At 34.8% G+C, this 25844-nt stretch overlaps 1 long non-coding RNA gene across 1 annotated transcript in view; it reads left to right on the top strand.

The window, feature by feature from the left end:
• Window positions 1-25266, top strand: part of LOC140597688 (uncharacterized) — a 174639-nt gene extending 149373 nt beyond the window's left edge. Inside the window, exons 3-5 of the long non-coding RNA XR_011999535.1 lie at window positions 17777-17882; window positions 18438-18463; window positions 25135-25266. This is a non-coding gene — a long non-coding RNA (uncharacterized lncRNA). The remainder of the gene's footprint in view (window positions 1-17776; window positions 17883-18437; window positions 18464-25134) is intronic.
• Window positions 25267-25844: the final 578 nt, after the last annotated feature.

The raw sequence follows: 25844 nt of genomic DNA on the forward strand, positions 1-25844 counted from the left end.
GCATCTGGAGAAAAGGTGAGCCACCAATTATCCTGCAGATAAATGAGAGAGAGAAGGGGGGATGAAGTTGGATAGGCAGTTTCACACCACAGTGCAGTTCGAAGAAGGTTCCAGTGAGACAATTGGCATGTTCTTAGATCAAGGTTTCCCATAAGAGAAATCCAAGCCTTGCCCACACTCAGTATCCCTGCTCTGCTCAGTCTGGTTATTCCTCTTTCTCTAAAGTACACTCACACAAGTAAATGGCCTTGAGTCCTTTCTGGAAAGGACTGAGAGAATCTTTCCTTCTATGAATCCAGCTAGTTCTTCAGTCAATGGATTCTACAATCTGAAAATTGCCTCACATCTGGTACATGAGTGAGAGTAGGTGATTTTTTTTATTCTGATTCCTCTACCTCTGCAACTTTCCACCCTCGCCACCAGTCTTCAGCCTTCTGCCTCCCTATTTTAGCCTTGTTGGATCATAAATGCTAAGCAGCATCTTTGTTGGCTCTCCATCTATTTTTCCTCTAGAAACAACATCCTCTGATTCCTGATTGGAATGGCAAATCCATGTTCTAAAAAAGTGCATCCAAGTCAAACCAGTCTTATTTTCTGGCCCTCTTCAACGAGGATGCTCAAAACAAAAGACTGGCACATGCTAATTAATTATTACAGTTTCTTTCCCAGGCCCATCTCATCCCCAGCCAAGTTATGCTTTTATTCAACCACTGTTATGGTCTTAAAATTCAAATTCTTGAGAGAAGCACTCATTGCTTCACAAGGCCAAGTGAAAATCTGCAGCAGCATCTATCAAAGGAAAAGAGCTAAACTGTACTAGGGCAAGATAAACCACCCTGAACGTGAAAAGGTCAGATTGATCAACAGAGACAGCATACTCAGGGTCATCCATCCAGAAATCTTCATCACACATATCAAAGTCCTAAATTTTTCTTAGTGTGGGTCCTGTAGCATAGAAGACCCATAAAAGTGTTTGGAGAGACCATTGAAAAGCCTTTGGAATTTTGTGATTCTACCACATTTTCAGTTCGATGCTTGGCTATATCTACTCTTCTACTTTAGGAGATAATGCCTTTTCATAAGCTACCAAAAAGGCTCTTTTGGCTCACAGTTAGCTGCTTGTTACTGATCTTGAGTCTCTCACTATGCCTATGCAAAAGGTCGACACAATTTAACAGAATCATCCAACTCTTCTATTTTTGCAGGCACTCTTCCTCAGCGTCTTTTAAGGTCCTGACTCACCTTTCCTGAACTGTTAATTTTATAATCATTTATGGGGAAAAAAAACATATCAAGGAAATTGTCTCCATTTATTATTATTTTGAACAATTTGTCATTTTATTTTTGTTAAGTTTTATATTTTATTTATTTCAGAGAGCAAATGAAACAGAGAACAAGAGAGAGAGGAAGAGAATGAGTTGGGGGGAGGGTTAGAGGGAGAGAGAGAAGCAAAAGCAGACTTCCCACTGAGCAGGGAGGCCTATGCAGGGTTTGGTCCCAGGACACTGGGATCATGACCTGAGCCTAAGGCAGATGCTTAACCAACTGAGCCACCCAGGTGCTCCAGAAGAATTTGCCATTTTAGATGCTGCACTAGTATATGCTTATTTCCCTGTAGTTCAAATTATGAAATTATCCAGTTAAAATAGAAGCTTTATCAAAATTTCCTTCTAATAATTTGAGAAATCCCAAGGTAAAATTATAAAATTTAAAAATTAAATTTTATGTTCTCATAACTTGATTTTCTCTATTCTGGCCTTAATTTTTAGGAAAAATTTCAGTATCTTCCAGTTTGTAAGCTTTTGTTTCATTATTATAACTCACTAAAAGCTTGCAAAGAAAAATATTTGGGGAGTGCAGTATTTGAATATTCTGATGAAAGATTTCCAATAATTCTTGAACCAAAATTTTGAATATTATTTAACTTAAAATTTCATTACCATGGAAGATTACTTAGTTAATTTTTACAAAGCAAGCAGTTTTCAAAGGCTCCAACTTTTCTGAAATTCAATGAGTTCTGGACAGACAAAAGAGAAATAACATTCTAATATACTAATGCATCTTTTGTATTCAACATTAGCTTTTCCACAAAATCTTGTAATTTAGTGATCCAATACATGTGATTTTGCAAATTTGACAATTATAGCATCTATTTATTTTTTTATTTTTAATTAAGTAGGCTCCATCCCCAACATGGGGCTTGAACTCATGAATCAAAAATCAGGAGTCACATAACTACCCACTGAGCCAGATGGCTACCCTTAAAGTATCTTTTTTTTTTTTTGTAAGACTTGTTTTGGATACAATTTTCATAACATAGCCCAAATACATTCCTGGTCCATAAGTTTCTTATGAAGAAAGTTGTATTAGGAAAGAGGCTATGTTCTCCCAAAATTTATAATTATCATATTCATATTATCTATAACAAGATAATGTTACTTTAAAAATCAAATATTTTAACTGAATTTACAATTGCATTTATGAACTTTGAAAGTTCTTGCATTTATGAACTTTGAAAGTTCATAAATAAAGATCTAAAATATACCGTAAGTCCCAGAAGAAGAAATTTATCTTAAAACATAAAACCATTACTATCATTATCATCTGAGTGGTAGTCACAGCAATATCTTCTTTAAGCCTAACATTTTATAGTGAATATAGTTAGCAAGTTTTCTATGTGTAAATCACTTTATCTCAGAAACAATCTAAGACTAGTTAATTTTCAAACCATATTAGAAAGCAGTAGAAGATTTCCCTCTTTATTTCCCCCATTACTTTAAGCACTGCTGAATTGGATTCAGGAACCCATTAAATCATTGATTCATTTTTTTATTAACTGCATGTGATCATGTGCTTAATGATTTGCACGTGCCATTGTTTCGTTCATTCTTTCATTTATCTTAGTTCATAGAGGAGGGAATGAGACTTAGCTGATCTAAGGATTTTATCCAAGGACCAGCAGATAGTAAATAACCTTTATCTACTATACTCAAAATCTATACTGATTCTATTATACTACCATCTTTTGCTTTTGTATCTCTTTCTTTCTTAAAGGCAAAATTCAGGTTATCAACAGGCAGCAAATCTGTGCTGAAGTAGCCATACACATCTACTTTACACTAGTAGTGGTTTTTGCCATATACAGAAGGTTGTAATACATCTGGGTATTGGAGACCATTTATAAATGACATGGATACAGAGTGAAAATAAAATTCTGTACCAGAGATTTGAAATGACATATAAATGCTTAGCTTCTAAAACTTTGCTTAATAAAGTAATTATACTAAACTACACTGTTTAATTTCACACAAATGTAAAGTGGAAGATGAAATAGTCAAAGTATTTGAATTAAACCCAAAATAAATTGACATTTCTAATTTGGTTTAAACACAATTGATCAATTCAGTATCTCTCTACTAACACTGGAGTATTTGGAAGTCACGTAAATCAACATTACCAGTTTTCTTTCCTGGGGCAATTTGTAATATGCTTACACATGACTTCCTCCTTCTTGTTCCCCTCCCCCACAATAGCAAAATTCCACACAGTGCCCTTATTTGAGGGTAACAGGTCTAGCATGCCACCCTATGCACTTACTCACTTATGCAGTCACATGATCACCGGTGCCCTCCCAATGAAACTTTGAATCATTCTGTGTCAATAGATTTACCTCAGTTGTGTAGTACTGTTTCACTGAAAACTTCTACCTGCAATTTCCTTGACCATTTTGTTTTACACACTCTTTGTTGAAATTATACCTATTAACCCTAAATAGATTTCCTTTTTAAAAAATGGCTAAAAATCCCAGAATTGCTTTTTAATTGTTGCATGGCTTGCTCTCACTACTAATTACTCCACGTATTTCAATCCTCTAATTATCTTTAAGTCCAGGTGTTCTTAAAGTAAGGTCAATTTTTTGGTTTAAGGGGATTGCAAAATCCATGAATTCCCTTATGTAATAATTTTTTAATGTATGTGTGGCATGTATTTTACCAGTCCTGATTATGCCACTGAATGCTAGAGATCATCACCATACCACGTCCCACACATTCATGAGGCTTTCATTGCCATCAAAATGGGGTGTAATCCAATTCCCAAATCCTGTACTGAAAGTCTGCTTTCCAGCTTTCCAGCACCTCTCTTTACACAAATTTTCTTTAGCCTCATTCTGGCAACTTAGCAGAGGTAAAGCAGAGCACTAGGATGCTGTTATTACATTAAGATTCATTTCAGAAAGCAAGGTTGAGAAACAAGAGGAGTGTAACTGCCATTGTTTTATGTAAGTTCCATGTTAATATAACTCTATTCTTACACATGTCTCTTCATTTCCTGATGTTTTTGCATCAGTGACCCTCTCTTCACTGTGGTACAATGATCTCTTTTCAGGTCTTTACCTTAGGTCAGGATTGCTAAGTGGGATCCAGAACTTATGCCAGATTTCCTAAGGGACTTTTTAAAACAAAAATTTTAAGAACTCTTCAGATCTCTGCTATTCAATGCAGTATCTACTAACCACATATAGCTTTTTGAATTTCAATTAAAATTAAATAAATGTTCTAAAAATTTTATTTATTTTTAATGACTAAATGCAGGACTTTACTTCCTATTATTCATGAGAAACACACACATAGAGAGAGGCAGAGACACAGGGAGAGCAAGAAGCAGTCTCCCTGCAAGGAGCCTGATGCAGAATGCAATCCCAGGTCCCAAGATCATGCCCTGAGCCGAAGGCAGACGCTCAACTGCTGAGCCACCCAGGCATCCCAAATTAAATAAAATTTAAAGACAGTCCCTGTTCTTAGTCACTGTAGATACATTTTAAGTTCCTAATAGCTACATATGGCTATTTCCATTATTACATAGCATTCTGTTGGGTAGGTAGCACTAATCCCTCTAGATTTTGCAGGTATTTTAAATCCTAATACTGTAACCTTGAATGTTTTATTTTCTGACCACATTTTTCATTCTCTCTGATTTTCAATTGTCTTAATACTATATCATGTCTTACATTTTAACATGAATTCAATATTACCTGAATTGCTAATACTTTTAATCTTCTACCTTTTACCTGACTTCACACTTGAGTTTGTGATAGTAACTGTGCCTTCAGTTGGTGTAGTATATTTATTGTCACCTATCTTACCAACTTTCAATATTGAATTAATTTTTTTAAGTTAATTCAGTCCTCTAACCAATATTTCTCAACAGCCTACTCTGGACTTAACAATAAACTCATCAAGAATATAGTGGCAACAAGACAGACGAGATCTTCATTCTCATAGAGCTTACTAATAAGTGGAAATAGTAAATATACAAATAAATGACTAAGTGAAATATATCAGATGATAATACCACCTTATGATACCTGCAATAAAAAGACACAGTTAAATGTATTGCTTTTGAAGAAAGCTCTGCTAATCAGTCACAATCTCCTTCAGCATAACAGATAATCTTAATAGTGTTAAGAAGAGGACTTCAAAAAAAAATCAAAAAAAAAAAAAGAAAAAGAAGAGGACTTCAGTAGTTACAGGACTTAGCTGATGAGTCACCATCATCTGTAGAAGTATGGTTACTCAGATGAAATGGTTTTTGATCGGTTGCACTCAGAGGCGAGATTATTAAATATAATCCATTCTTGATTGGCTGACTTTCAGAAGCAAGAGGAGGATGCTGATTGGTTAGCTTGCCCAAGAATGATGACTGAGAGGAGTTGTCACTGAATGCTTAAACAGATTCTGATGGCCACTTATCAAAATGGATACAATCAGTCCTTCCCTAAATTTGTGAGAACTTTTATATTCTCAGACAAAGGAAATTACAAAGTGATAATGATTGTTGGGAGACAATTCTCTATTGGTCTCACGTTTCTGCACATCTGAGCACAGACATTGAATGCTTTTGTTTCAGACTGTCTTTTCAAAACTGCATAGCAAGCAGACATGGGAAGCAGAAATAATGTCTTTCTCCAGGGCAGAGGGCAGAATTGTCTGCTGCCCAAGATGATAAAGATAATAACTCCCTCTAGGGAATTTATGCCCAAGATTTGAGCAGACTCGAAAGTGACCCCTTCAAAATGTTGGGGTTTCTTATGAATGGATTTCTTCTTATCATTGGATTTCTCCGACTGTTATACAAGCTTACTGCCTATGTGGAATCTACTTGCGCCACCCCACATTGCTCCTATGGAACATGAAGTATAGGAGAAATAATGCAAACATTAGGTTTATGCTGTTTGATGTGCAATTATAAAGTCGTTTCTTTCTCACCCAGAGGTTTCTTGTCCTCTGCCAACAACCAAGAAACTGGTAGGCTTATTTGTTAGCTTATAAGTACTGCAAAACCTCAGATCACATCTAATTTTTTGATAATAAGACTAAGTGGTCCAGGAGAGGAGAATCTACCCGAGGTGTAGCTTATGTATGAATGTGATATTTAAACTGTTACTGGAATCTAACATCCCCCTTCTCCTCACTCTTGAATGAAAGTTACAATTAAAAAAAAAAGACAACAATCTTGTTCATGAGCAAACCACAAATTTAAATCTATGCATTACTTCTTTCTGGTCAGTTCCATATCTCTTTTCCTGTTGGGTTTCTTTATCCAAACATGTAGTTTTCAGAGCCCTTTGACAAACTTAACCCTGGATAAAATAGAACACAATTTTTGGCAGGAGGACTTTAAAATATGTACTATATGGAGCTTTTTTTTTTTTTGAGAAAAATAATATAAATTTAGACAAAGTGCCTTGCAACAAACCCATGGAAATGGGACATTCTGAAGCTGAAACGTCATTAGCTTCATTGTGAATCTGTATATACCTCCATTATAAGCTGATGTCTAACTTTCTATCTCAGTGAAAAATAAAAATAGCCTTTGTGATACTACTGATGTTTGAAAAAAGAGAGGGTGCTTATGATTGTGTAAGTATTATTTAATTTGACTCTAGTGAAAGAAAACAATTGCTCTAGGGGCACTTGTGTGGCTCAGTGGCTTAATGTCTGCCTTTGGCTCAAGTCTTGATCACGGGGTCCTGGGATCAAGTCCTGCATCAGGCTCTGTGCAGGGAGTCTGCTTATCTCTCTGCCTAAATCTCTGCCTCTCTCTGTGTTTCTCTCATGAATAAATAATAAAATCTTTTTTAAAAAGAAAGAAAACAATTGCTTTATTTTCCATGAGTAACTGTAAAGTAAAATATAGCAAATATATCTAGAAACACTTCATTATGAAGAAAATGAAATCTTGAAAGCAATAAACAGTAAGTGTAGAATCAAATATTAGTTCAAGACAAAGAGGGTGGAGGGATGTCTGGATGGCTCAGCAGTTGAGCATCTGCCATCAACTCAGGACATGATCCTCGGATCCAGGATGGAATCCCACATTGAGCTCCTTGCTGGGAGCCTGCTTCTCCCTCTGCCCACCCCCCCCCCCATGTCTCTCATGAATAAATAAATAAAATCTTAAAAAAAGAGAGAGAGAGAGAGAGTAGAAAACCTGGACACAAATGCTAGTAAATCACTTATACTCTATCATCTTTTTCAAATTAAAAACTCTCTCATCAAAAAAAAAAAAACAAGAAAAACAAAAACAAAACAAAACAAAAAACTCTCTCATCCTCAATTTTTCCATTTCTAAAATTGAGATAATAGAATTAGGAGAAGGAAGAAGAAGAGGGAGAGAAACCAAAGCTAGAGCTTATAAAATTTAGGTTCACTATTAGAATCAGAAAGACTGCCTTGAGTGCAGTGTCTGACATGTCCTGGACATGAAATCTATCAGAAGATAACCAGACATTTTTAACTTTCCATTTTTTCTTCTAGAGACATCCTATTGTGCAGTTGCCTGGTGAGCTTTGGATAAAATAGTGATGAGAAAGTTCTTTGTAAGAGATAACATACTGTAAAGATTTTATAATCATTCAGTTTAAGAGCATAGAATAAAAGGGTTTTTTGGTATGTGAATATGTGTGTGTGAGAGAAAGAGAGACAGAGAGACAGAGACAGAAAGAGAACAAATATCTAAGAGGCTGTCAAGGGGAAGGTTCACCTTCAGTAGATTTTTATTAAGATTATTCTTAGAAAGATACAATTTATTTAGAATCCCACCTTAGGATATATATATATGTTTACAAATATCTAGTCTTTTTTTCCCCTTATATATTCTGAGAGCATCTAAATTATTAGAGAATGTGCAAAAGTAAGTATATAGTGGCCATCTCATTGCATTGTCTTCTTAAGCGAGAAAAGAGAATGTATTTCCAGTGCAGGAAGTTTTTATGATACCAACTTCTTAATAGATACTTATATCGTCATGAATATTTTACAATGTCAGCGTCTCAATGTCATCTATATTACTATTTCTTTGACATAGCATATGCCATACCCCTGCTACTTGGAGCTTCTTTTTAAAATGTCTAATGAAATATTCATTCAGTTTCACATTTTAGAAAAGATCACAGTAGGTAACCTTAACATAAAATACATTGAGTTTTATAAAGTTTCTGTTGTACTTTGAGAATCTCCAATTAATTATGAGATAGGTCTAAGTTCGGCCAGAGATCTGGATAGCAAATGTAATATCCTTCAGACACCCCACTCTCATTCAAGCACATTAAAAAACCTCTATAGAATAAAACCTTTTATTGGTACATTGCTAAATCTTGAAGTCAGGATGGAGCAGTAAAAAAAATCTATAGATTTAACAGTAGATCATATTAAACTTGTTATCAATTTTTGTCTCAACTTTTACAGACAAAGTGGGCTTGAGAAATTAAACTACTCAGAAACATCAAGGCTTTCACTCAAAATTTGGAATATGAACACTGTTTTCAAAGTTTCTGTGCAATATTCATTCTTTTAAATATCAAATATTGATTCAGTATCTACTGTTTTCCATGCACTAACAGCACAAAGGCCCTGTCTTCATTATGCTTATATTCCAGTGTGAGAAATAGAAAATAAACCTATACATTATTATATGATAACAGCTATTGATAAGAGATATGGACAAGAATTACCAGGGTAACAGGATACAGAGTTACCAGAGATGCTAATTTAGATATAATCAATAAATAATTCTCAATGAAGCAGTGTTGATAAACTATCCAGTAGCTGTTAGCTTTGTCATCAGGATTTATAAGCATTAGGGAAAAAAATCCGAGACACCAATTAATTTTTTTAAGATTTTATTTATTTATTCATGAGAGACACACAGAGAGAGACATAGGCAGAGGGAGAAGCAGGCTCCTCACAGGGAGCTGGATGCGGGACTGGATCCCCAGACCCAGGATCATACCCTGAGCCCAAGGCAGACACTCAACCACTAAGCCACCCAGGCATCCTGAAACCAAATATTTTTCAACATGAGACTAGCTGAAAGTGATTGACTCAAATTACCTTTCTTCTCATCTGACTTATTCATGTTTAATGTTTCTTAACTGTAAAAAAATGTTTCTTAACTGATTATTAATCTATTATCAAGGAACATTAAACATTAAGAAACAATGGTTAATAAAGGCAAGATTTTGTTCCATACATGTTATCCCATTGCCAAGCACCATAATAACTTTCAATACGTGATCTGTAATATTTTTGGTTTTGATATTATGTTTAACTTAGAGTACCAAGAATTTTTTAAATAAAGATTTAATTTATTTATTCATGAGAGACACAGAAAAAGAGGCAGAGGCATAGGCAGAGGGAGAAGCAGGCTCCTCCAGGGGAGCCCGGATGTGGGACTGGATTTTGGAACTCTGGGGCTACGCCCGGAGCCAAAGGCAGATGCTCAACCACTGAGCCACCCAGGCATCCCTGAGTATCGAGAATTCTGTAATAAAATAATAGTAAATTAAAATTAATGCATTTATTATTAAAATAAAATAAATTATTAAAATTACTTAACTTTAAATTTAAATTGCTATCTACATAAGGAACCAAATTAAATAAACACCAAAATGAAATAATCAAAATGTTCTTATATAAAAATTACACAAACAATGTCTAGAAGATTTTCCAATTTACAATAACGACATAAAACACAAATAGCTAGGAAGATTGCTAAACATTGCAGAATCATTTGAGGAAACACTTGAATTAAGAAGTGTGGAATAAATAGTATTTCTATACTAAAATTGTACTAAATTTTGGCGAATAGTATTGCTAAAGTATCAGCTTGTCTTGCCCAGCTACCACCATTAAAGCAGAGCCTGTGACAAGAATTTAGATGCATGTGGATTCTTTTGGAAGTAATCCCAGGGAACATAAGCAAAGATAGGAATTTGATAATAACAGTGCATTATCCAGTCACTTCTAAGGGAAACTGGGCTCAATCCACATGAGATTTTAAATGAGTACATGGGATGCTTTTCAAACTATCTCTCTGAGAGTCAAAGATTAATAGGAAAGGGTATTTATGAGTCAGTTTTTATTTTCCATTGGTTTGGAATTGGCCTTCTGTGCAAGAGATCTCCTACCTTTCAGATTTCTGCATGTTTGCCCAGAGAGAAGTCCTAAAGACACCTACGGCACCGAGCAACATCGAAGCACAAAGTGACAAATGGGGCTCAAGGGCTTGGGACAGACAAGTAGAAACTGAATTAATGGCTAAAATCAGAGATGAGATTGGAAAATGTGACACAATACATAATAAGCAAACCTGATTCTCCTTTGATGATAAAAATGTTTAACAGCAGAATAAAAATAGTTGTGATATGTGGAACCATCCACATAAATAAGGGAGGTTATCTTACCCCCACATCCACACACACACATCAGTATCTTTAAGTAGAACTTTTATTTTTCTTTATTCTCCTCACCATAATCATCTCTGTTTCTTTTTTTTTCTTGTATCTGTTTCCTCTTGCTTAAAAATTAGTCCCTAGGAAAGGCTTTGATAATATTCATTTATCCTTTAGAGTAAAGTGATTTGATGCCTTATCTCACATTTTAATTTAAGCTTTTTTTTACTGTCTTTTAAAGAAATTTCAAAAAAGTAATATAATCTTAAATATATTTTGCAGATAATACAGCTGAATCCCACTGAATCATACTTTAACTCTCCTCTGACGTGCTTCTATTGTGAGCTTCTATTGTGTGGCTGCTTTGAGATGAGTCAGTGTAAACTTATTCAGATTAAATAAATAAATAAAAAAACCTATTTGTTTCTTGGTTCTTCTTTCCTTTTCTTGGATATTACTTCCAAAATAAACTTACTTTCAAATAAATCTTTGCTAAGTCTCTATTTTGATTGTGGTAATGGGAAAACCCAACAAAAATACCCATACTACTACAGAGCCAATTTATTATTAAAAAAACTATTATTCCAAAGAAAAGACTATGTGCATACCTATGCCTAATTTCTATGTAATTCTCTACCATCAGGTTAATATAATATAAACTTCAAACTTGTTACTCATTTCAGAACTTGATAATTGCAGCCTAAACAAATATAAGTACATTATAATACAAATTAATAAAAGTATAAGAAAATTTTCTCTCAAGTATTGTTACTATTCCCTATCTTAGTTTATCACACACAAAGTGATAGGATTATGATTCTAGAATCCTGATTGCAGGGGAAGAGCAATCAACAAGATGCAAATTGCTAGTCAATAAATGCATATTTTAAAAATGACAGGTACACATTCTTAAAATAATTTTATATTTCTATAGTTTATGTACTGCTTGAGCTATAAGAAAATTAGCATGCTCTGAAACTGACATTTCAGTCTAGTACTTAATATGATAGTTTAATTTGACAGTATTATTCTCCAAATTCTTTGCAGTGATGAAAAGAAATCATACTGCTACCTATTCTTACTTTATGGGTTATAGTTTACTTTTTTTGTTTTGTCTTGTTTTATTCTTTTAGAAAATATACTACAAAAACATCATTGTATAAGATTCATATTTTTTTTTCTATTTTTTAAAGTCTCCTAATATGGGGGCACAGGGCTGGCTCAGTCAATAGAGTGTGTGACTCTTGATCTTGGGGTTGTAAATTCAAGCCCCACATCAGGTATGGAGACTACTTAAAAATAAAATAATCTCATAATATAGAATTTTTTCAAACCCTGTTATATCTTGTTAATTAAATCATTTCAATAAGCATTTTTTTCCCAGTCCCTTCTGTGTTTACAACTTAGCTTTTATAAGTATCCACAGTATACTAAGAAATGTTAGAATATATAATTTTTAAATAAATACAAGTAGTTTATTCTTTTGTGATTGTAAATTGTAAGAATCTATGCATTCATTTATCTTATTTTATCCTTCCATAATAAAACACTTTTTACACTTTAAATTTTAGAAGTGTATTTACATTTTCAGAAGAGGGGATGCCTAGGTAGCTCAGCGGTTGGGCATCTGCTTTTGGTTCAGGGCCCGATCCCGGGGTCCTGGGATTGAATTCCATATCAGGCTCCCTGCGTGGAGCCTGCTTCTCCCCCTGCCTGTATCTCTGCTTCTCTCTGTCTCTGTGTCTCTATGAATAAATAAATAAAATCCTTAAAAAAATTTTAAAAAAATAAATTTTCAGAAGAATATTGTTATAACCAAAGCTTGACAAGAAGTTTGCTCTCATTCAAACCAGTAGTATAGTATTTTACTGAAGAGTGTGCTATCCAGTATTGCACCAATGTGGTTCTTAGTGATCCTACATCTCAGTATCAACTGGAGATCTCATGTGCTTTACTGAAATTCCCTGAAAGGCAGTAATATTTTTTTAATATGAAATAGTCATCTATCATATATGGCTATTTACCTTCAGTATTAGTTTTTATATCTCATTTATAATGAATATCATATTTTCACGAGTAAAATAACCATTATCAAAGATTATTTTGAGCCAAAAGAGTTATCACTTTTGGACTTTTATAAAGTAGGCAGAGTAATAGTGCTTATTTCACTCTATCTTAATATATTTAATGACTTCCCTGCCTTAGGAGAGAATAAATCTCTCAGGAGATTATGAGTTATTTTATGGTAGGTTCTGTGCTTTGTTTATCTTACCCCCTCACAGAGACACCAGGAGCCAAAGAGCTTTGCATATGATAAGGAATTGCTTCTTGTTTTTAGTTATTTTGAATTAACCTATGAATATGTGGACAAATGATACTTTCATCAGTAAATAAATTAGACAATTTTATAGTAAGTACTATAATAAAATTCTTTTTTTTAAGACTTTATTTATTTATTCATGGGAGACACACAGAGAGAGAGAGAGAAAGAGAGAGAGAGAGGCAGAGACACAAGCAGAGGGAGAAGTAGGTTCCATGCAGGGAGCCTGAAGTGGGGCTCGATCCTGGGACTCCAGGATCACACCCTCCAGGATCACACCTGGGCTGAAGGTGACACTGAACCGCTAGGCCACCAGGGCTGTCCTATAATAAAAATTCTAGCAAAATTCACATTTCTCACAGATGTTGAAAATAAGATATTTACAATTCATAATTTGTAGTTAGTATTTGATCTACTTAAAATATATAAAACTGTGATTGTTGGGGAAGGACAATTAAAAATAAAACCTTCCCCCAGCCCAGAAAAACCTACCTACTCACAAAGGCAGTAGAGAAAGAAAACACTTTTTATTGGGTAAACAGTAAACAGAATATGATACATGTTGCAGGCAATATGCTAAGAGAACAGAAAGATGGAAAAAATTCTCACGATTTGGTGTAGCCAAGCAGATACAACCATTACATACATGTTTTCAAAATGAACAATTACTAGTCCTTACGTAGAAGGACTTGATAGCACCAGTTGTCACACATATTCATCCTAGATTCATTGGCATGACTATTTGTGTTTGCTAAATTGGCTTTATCTGCAGAAGAAACAAACTTCTCATATCTTTATGACAGGAGGCAGTCTTGCAGCTTGGAGCAAAGTATCCACCAAAATTTCTAGACTCTTCTGGTAGAAACTAGCAGACAGAAATACTATGTTACTTGAGTTTTCATTTCAGAGGTGGCAACATAATCATTGAAAAAGACATTCTTGAGTCATAAAGTTGCCAAAGGGCCTATCTAGGTTTCAGAGGGTTTATATTATGCTTTTTTTTTTTTTTTTTTTTCTGAAGAAAAAGGAAAAGGAGAGATGTCAAGTTCTTTATTTTCCACCAGGGGAATTAAATCTCTTATTTTTAAATTTTTGTTTATTGTCACAATGTCAACACATAATGAATCACACATGAGAATACAACTGGTATCATAATATGATGAAGTATAAAAGGAATAACTTATGTTTGAAATTATTACAAGAAGTTTGAAATTTTTATATGAATTTTTATAAGTCACAGACTCCTGAAAATGAGTAGTTTTGAGCACAAATTTAGGGCAATTATCTTTAGCTGCTATCATCTGACATAGTAAAGAACCTATATTCACACATTATTATTTATAGTATTATTTTTACCGAAGAATCAATTGACAAAGCCTAAAATCTTAATTTAAAATTACCAACATTTTCTTTGCTTAAAGGAATCATATTGTAGTCCTGTTTACTTCTAGATTCAGAGAAAAATTTTATTTGGCATTGATATAATTGATTTTAGCCAATTAAGATATAAAATAAGTTCTTTGGTGAAAAGAATAATAATGAATATTGATCCATCTAAATATAGATAATGAATTAAAAATACTGATAACCTAGAGATGAATGAATATAATAAATACTGAGATTGTAAAATATCAGTATAGTGTATGTGTGCTTGTGTCTGTGATGCAAAGAAAATGTGAAAAATTGAAGATGTTAATTTTCTCATCTTTATTTGTAAAGGGTCAATATATTATATCTAAGTTGGATAAAACAAGACATGATGGTATGTACATATTACTCAAGTTATAAAATTATCCTGGAAAAAATATAAAACTTAAATTGCTACCAACGCTCATTGAAAAATTCAGAAAAATAGGATGGGGTATGAGATTGGGTATAAGAGGAAGTAGGCTACTTTTTTGTTGTGTAGGAATTGAGAAAAGAAATGACATTTTTAGTGTTTAAATCAAGAAATCAAGGATGAACACAACTCACACATTTAAAAAATAGTTAAAGCACTTATAAAACACTATCCACTATTAACTGTTTCAAATGCTTGTCAAACGTTGGCCATTTCACTTATAAAAATCAAGGCAAATATATATATATATATTTTTTTTTTTCAGTGCTACCTTATCAGGCTATCATCCTGCATCCATGTGCTCTTTTTTTTTCTTTTCTGTTCTTTTTTTTTAAGATTTTATTTATTTAGTCATGAGAGACACACACACACAGAGAGAGAGAGAGAGAGAGTGAGAGAGAGGCAGAGACACAGGCAGAAGGAGAAGCAGGCTCCATGCAAGGAGCCTGACATGGGACTTGATCCTGGGACTCCAGGATCACACCCTGTGCCAAAGGCAAGCACTAAACCACTGAGCCACCCAGGAATCCTCCCATGTGCTCATTTCTAATAAAGCAAAAAAGTAAATTTAGAAAAGAAATATTATTTAATCTTAAGAGTTGCCAAATAAACATTGAATGAAATTCAAGATCAAAATACATATGTGGTGTGCCCTTAACATGATTGGTTAATACACAAAGGTAAAAGTATACACTTTAAAGTCCTGAACAAATTATGAAAGTCCACAATAATTTAGTATATATGAAGGAATTAGCTAATAAAAGAGAAAATATAAATATAAAAAATAAGAAACAAAATTATCTTCAGATACAGTACATCTGAACTGAAGATAATTGCCTACAGATGTGTTAAAAACAATAAGAAAACATTAAAAAAAGAAAACTTATTTTTACCTAAAGTTCAAGAATATTTCTTACATGAATTTTATCTTTGAAAACCTTAAAGCAACCAGTGTCCTTCTAATAGGTAACAAAGAAAATAAACACTGGTACACTTAAGATTAGGGAAGATTAATTAATTATATTTAATTTATAATTAATTAATTAAACTAATATAATTAATTAATCCAGCAACTATTATGCCACTGTGCATATTTGGAGGAGGATTTGAATTTTTTAATATTATATGATTTGAAGGAAAATGTTTTTATCCTGAGAATTTTTTTTAAAGATTTTATTTATTTACTCATGAGAGACACAGAGAAAAAGAAAGGCAGAGACATAGGCAGAGGGAAGAGCAGGCTCTATGCAGGGACCCCGATGTGGGACTTGATCCCAGGACCCCAGGGTCACGCCCTGAGCTGAAGGTAGATGCTTAACCACTGAGCCATCCAGGAGTCCCTATCATGAGAATTTTAATCTCACATTTCCAATATAAACTTGAAAAAATGTCTATCCTTCTCTTGTATTTTTTTTTACCATATTTTGTCACTTTTAAAATATACAATTACTTAAGAAAACATTAACATATTTAAGTTACTTTATTTTCCAGATCCTATCTCTTTTTTACAGCAGCTTAATTGTACAACTAACAAATAAATCAGACAATGATTACCATTATATCCAATTATTTAAGATAAAATAGAAGTCTGGATCTTAAATATGTCTGATTTTTAAAGACTAAACTTTGTAAATTTTGAAATAGTGTACTGGTCAGTAAACTATTGTCTTTAGCAGTGCAACTTGTCCCTGGTTATCAAAGGGACGTTTTGGAAGTTCAGAACAGAGACCATGACTATGTTATGGTAAATTAGAAGCAATGAGGAGAATTTTCAGTTTTAAGATATACAAGGAATAGGAAACTAGTGGATGCATTGAAGAGTGTTAAAAGATAAACTGAGGTATATTAAAAATGTTAGAGTTTACTTGAGCAAAAATCAGATTGGTAGCATCCAATCTAGCAGATAGAAAGGAGTTCCATGGAGTTGTACAAAATGAAACACAGGCAGAAGGGAGTGAGAACAAGGAAGTCATATTGCCAAAAACTCAGGTTGGTTATTGCAGGGTTCCTTTTTTTTTTAAGAGATAGCCGAGGTATATCAGGCAGTTTACATAACTAGCGCTGATCAGACAACTCCTGATTGACTGGCTTAAGGTTCTATTTTTGGGAGAGCCTAAACTGTAATTATTATTATTTTTTTAATTTATTTATGATAGTCACAGAGAGAGAGAGAGGCAGAGACACAGGCAGAGGGAGAAGCAGGCTCCATGCACCGGGAGCCTGACGTGGGATTCGATCCCGGGTCTCCAGGATCGCGCCCTGGGCCAAAGGCAGGCGCTAAACCACTGCGCCACCCAGGGATCCCCTAAACTGTAATTAAATCAAGTCTTAGCATAAGCAACTCTATTTGGGGCTTTTGTCTTGTTTTTAACAAGTTTAAGTGTAAGAGGGAATGTAAGACTATCATTCAAGTTTCTGGGTAGTTGAGTATGTGACAACACTACTGAATGAAATTTAAAATATTCCTCAGATGATTATATTAACTTACCATCAAGGAGCAATATGAATTAGACAAAACATTTTGATACCGATGAGATGTAAGTAGTCCATGGAATAGTGAGGGAAGAGGAGTTCTTCAAGGAAGATGGGGTATCATGGTCACAGCAAGTCAGTGACTTAGGGACTGGGAAGAAAGATGTCCAAACAGACTTTAGAAGAGAAACTGCCATCCAGGTGAGAATTAGCACCAGAAGAGTTTGTCCTTGATGAAACAGGGGATGTAGAATGTTAAAAATGCAACTAAGATATTTGGTAAAATCAACCCTTTGTAACATTGTAGCCATTGAGAAGTGAATGGGAAAGGGAGAGATTTGGAGTTAAGTAAGTATATTCATTGTGTTTGATTTTTATTTGATTTGTTTTGCTGATTCACTTTTTTGTGTAGACCTAGGGGATGAAGCTGATGTAGAAAAGATGTTTGACATTTGAATGGAAAGATGGCTGATAACGGAGACATCTTCAAAAGAAGAAAGGAAGTGAATCAAGTCAAAGTAACAGTTGCTGTGTAACAAAATATGCCACCTCAAAATATGCCTCTTTGAGAAGCTGCAAATGCAAGACAATCTCTTTAGAGAAATGGGATGCCTGACCGGCTCCGTCAGTGGAGCATGTGATTTTTGATCTCAGGATCCTGAGTTTGTACCTCACTGGGTGTTGAACCTACTTAAAAAAGGGAAAAAAAAAAAAAGTAGCAGTTACCCTTTCCTAAGACAAATTTACATTTATAAAGGGAATTTCATTTTAAAAGAGTCCTAAGTTATTTAATAGATAACATTTTTACTTGAAAGATCTATCTGGAAGGTAGGGTAATTTTTGTTTACCAAACATTTCCTCCTCTCACCTTCCTGTTGATTATGACCTCCCCCTCCACCCCCAGCTTCACCTCCAATACACACATCTTTTTGTAGACTTTGAGTTTAAGCTTGTATGTGGCTTGGGTCTTCTCAGAGAATTTATCCAATATTTTTGGAGTATCTTTCACGTATACATAAAGAGTACTTGTATCATTAATTTGTTTGTTTTTCCTTGTTAATCTTTTATTATAGGAGGTCTCAGCCAAGGATTCAGAAAGGTAAGGAGGAAATAATCTTCTACAAGATCAAGTTAAGGAATACCACACTGTGAGTTAAGAATCTGTCTAGATTTACACTGTAACTCTTAAAATGAGTTTTCTATTAAATTTAAATTTAAACTCTTTCCAGTCAAAACAGATTTTACGAGTTATTTAGGACCATACCTTTCCATCTCAGGACATTTTTATTGGATTAAAAGAAAATAAATGTGTCTCTTTTACTGTCTACACAACATAAAATAAAAACTAGCTGCTTAGGAACTTCTAAATGTTAATTTAGTCTATGAGAGCATATAATTTTTGGCTACAAAAAATCTGAAGTATGTCTTGTAGGGGCCAAGGGCAGGTCACCTCAAAATCTTAACATGAAGATTATTCCAAGATGAAGGCAGTCCAGACCCTAAGAGCTCAAGAGAAATTTCTGTCCCTCTTTTTTACATAGAGTAAACTAAATTGGGGGTCTTTCCCAGAATAAGGGTTATTAGCAGGGATAAGTTTTATATGAATGGCCCATCTTTATGGTAGGACAAATATCTAATTTTCAAACATCTGCTCTTCTTATCATCCTGTAAAGTACACTTTTTTCCTCCGATATCCCAGACCCCTACTCCTACTTAGTTCAGAATGACATACACATTTCCTTTTGCCTGACTGTCTTTGGAATTTCTATGTCTATGTGGATTCTACATACATATACTATTAAGTTTTATTTTCCCCTTTTAATCTGTCTCATTCAAGTTCATTCTTTGTCAAGTTAGAATTGATGTATGAAAATGTTGGGGTTCAGAGCTGATGGGCCAAGTAAGAATTCTTGAGACACCTCTGGTGCAAAAAGGTGGTTTTATTAAAGCACAGGGATAGGACCCGTGAGCAGAAAGAGCTGCATTGGGGTTGAGACTTTACAGATGACTGATTATATACTTTCAAGCTGGGAGTGAGTTAGGGATAGCATAAGTCTCTAAGGAATTTTGGAAGCAAGGTTTCCAGGATCCTGAGGCAGCTGGTTATTTTTAGGAAAAGGTCATTTATTACTGTTTAATGAAACCTTAGTCATGAGACCCTTCACTTGTATGTTATATGCTTGGGGGATGATTGCCAATACATATCTTGGGAGGTAGAGATAAAGGAAGTTGCCAAAGGAATTCTTATATGTAGACTCAGTGACCTGGGAATGGGGCTAGGACTAAGATTGCCTCTTGCCCTTAGCATAGTATTAACATTAGGGCAGCTGAGTTCCTAGAGGAATGTCACTCTGCCTGTCTCAAGGACTTGTCAGCAGACTGTAAGAAGTAAGGATATTTAATTTTTCTTCTGCCTTCATTTCCCACATCATGAAGACCTCTTGAATGGGACAGGAATTCTTGCTCCCTGTCTCAATTATCTTGTTGTATTTCATTAATTAGAAAAATTTCAATATCCTCACTTTTATTCAGGCTTGTTTTATTATTATTCTGAATGGAGAAATAATAAAGTTTCACACACACACACACACACACACACACACACACACACACAAAACTTCTGTTTTCTCTCCATACTCTCTTCCTTTTCTATTTCAATACTCCTTTACTCTTGTGAAGAATTTATAGAACATTCAACGCTGATTTTTCTCATTTCTTCAATGAGAATGATACTATTTATGCCAAACCTTAAGCTTACAGTTCTCTACATTGAAATATGTCCTTGAATCTTTATTCTGAATTTGTTTTCTTTCATTTATATTATTATCCTGTCAGTTTTATTCAGGTCAAAGTAGTGACTGAAGTTGAAAACACATGGTTTATGATCGCATTTTTGATATTTCATGTACATTTAAATTTCTCAGGTTTTGAAGATAACAAGAATTCTTATTAAAACTCATTGAATGCATCTTAGAAAATGTTCTTGCTTTTAAAAGAAATCACAAGTAAGACACATGCTTGTCAAACAAATTTCCTTCTGTGACAACATGATAGGCTTCGTCGATAGCAAGAAAAAGCAAATATGATTCATCTTGTCTCCAGGAAGGCAATTCTTTCTCTTTCAAATGACTTTTTTTTTTTTCATTGACAGCACTGAATGGTTTAGATTATGTTATTGTTGTGTAGGTATTCTGCTGGTCAGGAACATAAACACAATGATTAACAATTCGTAATTCAGTATTGATTTAGAGGAGTTTACCAGTTCTGCCATTCTTCACCTGATATCATCTATAATATTTTTAGCAATAGCTTAGAAAATAGAATGCAAACCTAAATGTACCTTAATTGGCTAGAAATTGAGAAATTAGAAAATAGTATTGCAGTGAAAAATAATCTTGAGTTCTTTTAGTAATCAATGTAGTCATCATTTTCCTTGAGAATCCATTCTGACCTACAATTCTAGATGAGGAGCCTCTCCTACCGTGTTTGGATATATTCATTCAAAACTATGTGTTATCCTCTTATTTCATTATTTTATACATTTACTAGTTGATTTGTCTGTATTAAAAAACAAAATTCAACTGAGTAATTTGAAGATCTAATTGGCTTTATTAAATGATTCATGAATTGGGCAGCCTCCCATGTAGCAATTAGAGAGAAGCTCCAAGGAGTTGGACAAAATGGAATGTTTTATCATGAGGATTACCTCATCTTCCTTTGGGGATGGAAAGGGGTATATGACAGATTACCTCATGGGTGCTTATCAGAAAATTCCTGGCTAATTGGTAAAAACTTACATTTCTGGGGGACATTGAAACTACAATCCAGTTAGATATTAAGTTCTGGTTGGTGATTTGGCCGAAGTGATGCCATTTGGGGCTTGTACTTTTCTTTTTAACATCTGTCTCCTCCACTTGAGTAATAGCTCCTAGAAAGTGGATAATGCCTAGATGAATTTGAATCTTCAATAACTTATATGTTTGAACTTAGTACATTTATACTGAATTAATGAGATATGCTGATTTTTTTCATATAATGTTCACCCAGAGATGATTATTAGTTTCAATGGAGGAGGTAATTTAATGAAGTTTAGAGCTCAGAACATCCATGATTTTTACAGGTCTTTAGGAAATAAAGTTTCACAGAAAGTCAAACAATAGGTATGTGCATCTGCATTTTCAGAGTTAGAAACCTCTAAAAAGTTAGGATGCATGATCTAATCATGTAGTTGACAAATGTTTATGTTAGACACTTTTCTCTGCCAGGCTCTATTCTAAACGTCAGGGGACAGTATTGTCCTATCCTCACATGCTTATATTTAAATTGGCAAGAAAGACAATTACAGTTTTAAAAAGTGAATGGATAGTATACAAGAAAGCATTAGGAACTCCGGAAGAAACTAGTGCTATTTTAGATTGAGTGAGGATGTCCTCTGCATCAGTGACATCAGAGAGGAGGTATAAATCAAAGAGCAAGTGGTACAAATAAATATCTCAGAGAAAACATTTCAAAAAGAGGAAACCGCAAATATGGAGGACTTGAGGTGGGAGCACGCTTCACATACTTACAGAAGGATAAGAAGACTGATGTGGAAGCACATGGTGACCCAGGAAAAAGCAGGAAGATACTGTTTTAAAATACCAGAAAGAGGCATTCTCTAGTTGTAGGAAGGGAAAAAGTTTTCCTCACTTCTCTTAGGGTCCCTGGCTGGGTCAGAAAAGTAACCTAAGGAAGATAGATTACCAAGAGAAAAGCAAACCAATTTCATTGAATGTTTACATGTATATGGGAGCCTCCTTTTTTTTTTTTAATTTTTAAAGATGTCTTTATTTATGATAGACTCAGTGAGAGAGAGAGAGAGAGAGAGAGAGAGACAGGAGCAGGGAGAAGCAGAGTAAATCCCGGGAGCCCGACGCAGAACCTGATCCTGGGACTCCAGAATTGCGCCCCGGCCAAAGGCAGGCACCAAACCGCTGAGCCACCCAGGGATCCCCAGATGGAAGCCTTCTTAAGAGAATAAAGACCCAAGGAAGTGCCTGAGCAGGATGCTTTTATACCTTGTAGGCAAATAATACATTTATGAGGAATTGACAAAGCAAAGGGGCTTGGCTAGGGATAACAAATGGTGAAGTGTCTGGGAAGATAAGGACTAGGTTAGCAAGGTTTGTTTGTACAGATTTCTCATCCCCATATTCCCTGTCTCTGGTGATAAAAATATCTTCCCTCCCCCTAGTTATAGGGAGAGCTCCTCTCACATGAGAATTTTGTGACTTGTGTCAGGAAAGAAGAGTTAAGGAAGTGAAGTCAAGAGTGAGCTCCTTGCTTCTACCATTTTCTCAAATTTCTTCAGTTTAAGATATTCAATATGTCAAGGGGTTATATTTTAGGGTAGTATTATCCTCAGCCCCATCACAGACCATGTAAGTATTTGGATTCAGGTCTTAAGTGAATCAGGAAGATTATTATAGAGATCTTTGAACAAGGCTTGACATGATCTGACCACGATTTTTAAAAGTCTTACTGTTGGGATCCCTGGGTGGCGCAGCGGTTTGGCGCCTGCCTTTGGCCCAGGGCGTGATCCTGGAGACCCGGGATCGAATCCCACGTAGGGCTCCCGGTGCATGGAGCCTGCTTCTCCCTCTGCCTGTGTCTCTGCCTCTCTCTCTCTCTGTGTAACTATCATAAATAAATTAAAAAAAAAAAGTCTTTACTGTTTTGTGGAAAATAGACTTTTCCAAGAAAAGAAATTAGACAAAACAAAATATAAAAACACAGAAAAAAAGTATAGGTTTTAAAAAATTCTTTGTGAACATTTTGAGCATTTTCATGCAAATGAATTAGCAATAAATAGATGATAAAAGTCACTAGGCCTAAGCTAAGTTTTACTAAACTTTCACAAAATAATCACTTTATTTAAAGCTATGTTAAACAGTAGAAAAAAAATAAATAGAAATACTTTGTATCACAAAGCTTTTATATACTTGATTATGAGCTTTTCCTCAGAAGGAAAACACAAAGAAAGAAAATTATAGGGATGCCTGGGTGGCTCAACAGTTGAGTGTCTGCCTTAACCTCAGGGTGTGATCCTGGAGTCCCAGGATCAAGTCCCACATCAGGCTCCCTGCATGGAGTCTGCTCCTCTCTCTGCCTATCTCTACTTCTGTGTGTGTGTGTGTGTGTGTTTCTCATGAATAAATAAATAAAATCCTTTTAAAAAGAGAAAATTATAAATAAATCTCCTTATGGACAGATTGGGTATTAATTGGAGTAACAGCATCTCCAATCCGTGTTGGCCTTAGCCATGTAACCTGGAAGCAGCAGGGCGCAGTGGAAAGAGCAATAGCTAAGGAGCCAGGCAGGCCTGGAAGGTTGTTAGTTTCCCATTCTGACCTCAGCTGTATGACCTTGGAAAAGTCACTGAACTTTTCCAGATTCCTGCTTCTTTACCTGCAAAGGGGAGGCAAGAGGAAATTAGACCACCTAATGTGTTTACCAGGGTCCAGGTAAAGCTAAATGGAAGGTAAAGGTGAAGACAATGAGAAGCAGACAAATTCCATATGTGTTAGAATTAACTTTTCCTGGAAAATATTATGTGATAAGTCTGAATTCAAAATCTCAGCAATTTTTTTCTCAGCAATTTTTAACACTGACAATGATTTAAAGTTGCCCATCCAGTATTTTATAGTACAATAACCCCAACATTATTTATCTTTGAATTTTTTATTCATAAAAAGAAATACATATTTGGTCTTTGTCCACTGTTCCTAGCACATAGCTCCTAAAACCCTGAAAAATTCCTATGTAAGAGCCTTAGGGTCCTCCTTTGTTAGAATGTTTAGTTTTGTCCCCAGTTTCTGAAATTGCTCCAGAGCAAGAAGCTGAAATGAGTGTCTTTTATCATTCATAGCAAGACCCTTTCTACTAGGCTGAGTTTACATTAATGATAAGACTTTTGGACAGCCTCTAAGGCTGGGAACTGTTTGCCAAGGGAAGCAACCATATGATTAGAAGGTTGTAACTTTTAGCTCTAATCCCTGACCTCTCCAGGAGGGGAGAGTGAGTGAAGATTGAATTAATCATCAATGGTCAATAATTTAATCCATCATGACTATGCAATGAAACCTCTACAAAATCCTAAAATGGTGGGGTTCAGAGAGCTTCCAGGTTTCCCTGCACAGAGGTTCTGGGAATGTGGTACACCCAGAAGAAGCAATGCCCCTTCCTGCATATCTTGTCCAATGCATTCCTTTTATCTTGCTGTTCCTGAATTATATCCATTTATAATTAAATTTGCAACCTAGTTAAATAAAATGTTTTCCTGAGTTTTGTGAGCTGTTCTAACAAATTAGTTAAACCCAATACAGGATTGTAGGTACCTCTGATTTATAGCCAGTCAACTAGCAGCATAAGTAACAATTGTAGGACATCAAGTTGGTGTCACAGAATTGCTGGGGTTGGGGGAGTCCCTACCTATCTAGTGTCAGAAGTGCTAAGGAGTATTCTAAGTGTGAGTGAAGAGGTGGAGAGTGAGTAATGAAAAACAGGAGTACTCTTTTTATTTATAAGTTTATTTCCAAGAGATTTTAATATAGCATTTATAATTTCTTAAACTTAAAATGTCATAAAAAAAGGAAGAAATCAAATGCATGTGAAGACTCAGATGTTTGCTGAGAGTCATGTTACTATCTAATTTTTAAGTCTATTACTTGCATAACACTAGTCACAATTTTAAATATTTGATAATTCTATTAAAATTTCCATTGTTTTTAGGGATGCCTGGGTGATTCAGTGGTTGAGCATCTGCCTTCAGCTCAGGTCATGATCCTGATTCCCAAGATCGAGTCCCACAGAGAGCTGCCCACAGGAAGCCTCCTTCTCCCTCTGCTTTTGTCTTTGCCTCTCTTTCTGTGTCTCTCATGAATAAATAAATAAAACCTTTAAAATTTTTTCCATTGTTTTTATTCAACATGTACTATTTTGAAAGATGAAAAATTAATTAATTTTATAAAATTAAAGACTATTTTCAGTTAGCCAAAAAATCCATGAATTAAATTTATAAAAACAGAATAACTTGACTAAACAGAATAGTCAAGCTAACTTAGAAGAATAAAGCTGAATATTACTAGATATTAAGACTGATTATACAGTGACATGAATTAAGAAAAGGTAGTACTGGCACAAGGAAATATACAGAGACCAAAAAAAAAAAAAGGAAGAGCCTAAGTGATAAAGTAGGCAGTTTGTTAGATATGAGCAAGGAACAAGTGTTTTCCAAATGATAAAAATGGAAGAAACCAAGGTCCAAGCAGGTGGGAAAAGCACACATGCATTCTTCCCTATAACTACTGCTTACAGAAAACTATAGCTTCATTATAATACATTTACATTGTGGTTTTGACACCGCCCCTCCCCCACTGCCCCTCTGCTATGACAGTTCTGACAAGGACCATCTAAGGTAAAAAACTCCCCCTCCTGACAAG

This window comes from Vulpes vulpes, chromosome 1 (genome assembly GCF_048418805.1).
Source record: "Vulpes vulpes isolate BD-2025 chromosome 1, VulVul3, whole genome shotgun sequence".
Lineage (NCBI taxonomy): Eukaryota > Metazoa > Chordata > Mammalia > Carnivora > Canidae > Vulpes > Vulpes vulpes.